We start from the raw sequence: 2,500 nt of genomic DNA on the forward strand, positions 1-2,500 counted from the left end.
ATATATATATATATATATATATATATATATATATATATATATATATATATATATATATATATATATATATAGATTCCTATACAGATATCAATATAGATGTGAATTTTTGTTTGATACACGCATGACTTTTATATTTACAAATATTAACCCGAAAACATAGTTATCTAATCATGACAACTGTAAAATCAATAGTATTATCTGTAATAACACCATTGAAAAGAGTGTAATGTAAGACAGTGCTACAGATAGTAAAAATGGCACATGACTTATGAAAATATCGAATGTACTATACCCTGGAATTTATACTCAAATGGAATCATTAATAAGTGATTCTGCGCCGGCTAGGATTTGAACAGTTGCCTGGTTTAGAAACAGCCGTAGACAGTGATTTTAACCAGCCGACTATAAAAAAAAATACTAGTTGATATCAACTCTGCTACACACATTCCTTTTGAATTCAGGTTCTGTACTTACAATTGATACCAACCCTTCTCCACCATGACAGCAAATTGGTAAGTTTGTAGCACGTGACTAATTATGAATTTTGTGCCACTAATACACACTTGACATTTTTATACTTACAAATATCAAGCCACAAATATTGCCTATCATTGTTTCTAAACCAGGCCACAGTTTGAATCCTGGCTGGCGCTTAAACACTCATCAACCCTTTGGATGTAAGTTGTCTCCTGTGACTTCTTTGTTAAACGACGTTTGAGGCTTAATGTTCGTGAATCAAAAAGGTCACGTGTGTATTTGACAAATATTTATCGCCAAGTGTTACAAACGTACCAATCTGCTCTCATGTTGGAGATGTGTTGATATCACTTCTAAGTTTTTTCTTCGTTTTTAACGTGCTTTTTTTCCCATTTTTATATGGGGTAAGCACGATGCCTTCTTTTGAAGGACTTTGATTTGGCGATGGGGTAGGCCGTAACCTCGATCGGCTGCCCTGCCTGACATCGCTTAGATCCCAGTAGCGAATGTGTACATGTATTGTACCAAATCCCCCAACTCCCTTTCTCCCAGCAGCGAGGAGAACTGGGCGGGTAGGTCTACAGTTCGAGACGTGTGAGGTGTCTGTTATGTTTTTAGAAGATGTTGGAGTGGTTTTGTTTATGTGTGTATTAGTCTGTAACACCCATTTGCTTTCAGCAAACCTATCCGTTGATTACATACGTAATCCTGGGGTGTCTACACGGATAGCAAAGTGTCCGCCTTCTCTGACTGGTCAGCTGCAGGGATTGAACCCTCGCCACAGACTTCTATGAAGTCTGAGGTTGCTGCTTCTACCAACCGAGCCATCGAGGCTCCATTGATATCACTTCTAAGTACAGGACTTGAATTCAAAGGAATATGTATAACAGAGTTGATATCAACTTTTACTTTTCTTGATAGCCGGGTGGCTAAAGCTACTGTCTGTAGTTATTTCTAAGTCAGGCCATGGTTCGAATCCTTGCTAGCAAGGAAGCGCTTAAAGTTAAGTATACCTTAGTTTAACCAGACCACTGAGCTGATTGACAGCTCTCCTAGGGCTGGCCCGAAGGATTAGATTTTATTTTACGTGGCTAAGAACCAATTGGTTACCTAGCAACGGGACCCACAGCTTATTGTGGAATCCGAACCACATTACAACGAGAAATGAATTTCTATCACCAGAAATAAATTGCGAGGAAGCACTTATCAGTTATAATTCTTTTGAGGGTAAGTTATTGCTAAGGTATAGTGATTTGCTATTAATCGATATAGTGGTTTAATATGTGTAAATATAAAAAAGTCACATGTGTATAAGTGGTAAGAATTCAAAATTAGTGAAGTGTTACAAACGCACCAGTCAGCTATCATGTTAGAGATGGGTTAATATTGATTCTCAGTGCGGAACTTGTATTCAAAAGGAACACTTACAACAGAGGCGATATCAACTTAAATTTCTTATGACTAGTACTCTCTAAATTGTTAGAACTTTTTCCCCAAAAACATATGGTAAACTTATCGCAAAAAAATAATGTAGCAACAGTACTCTAAAAATCGTGCTTTTTGAGTTCAGTTAAGCTCTTAGTTGTTGAATGTGTTTTGCATTCAAAAACCGAAAGTGCACTTCATCACAAGTTATATTACTTGTAGTTTCCTTTTGAATGTAATTAGATGTATTTTAAGGGATCTGGTTTCGTACCTTCTTTTGCTCTACGACCTTCATTTTTTACTAATTGGCTTTTTCCTTTCGTCATTTAGGCTTTAATAACTGATTTTCTTGCTTTTTTCCATATCACACTGTCGGGAATTCGATATATTGTCGGTCTTTTCGGAATCATGAACAGTGATATCAAAGAATACAGCTTTTCATCGTATAAAAAAGGGCATAGCCTTGCTTAGGTGGTATAGAACAAGTTAGTTTCCAGGACAGAATGGGCTGATGGTATGAATGTAGAGGTAAATGGAGGGGAGAAGGAGAAAAGTGCAAAAAAAAAAAAAAATACAAAATTTGAATAGACCTATGAAT

Source organism: Macrobrachium rosenbergii, chromosome 16 (assembly GCF_040412425.1).
Source record: "Macrobrachium rosenbergii isolate ZJJX-2024 chromosome 16, ASM4041242v1, whole genome shotgun sequence".
Lineage (NCBI taxonomy): Eukaryota > Metazoa > Arthropoda > Malacostraca > Decapoda > Palaemonidae > Macrobrachium > Macrobrachium rosenbergii.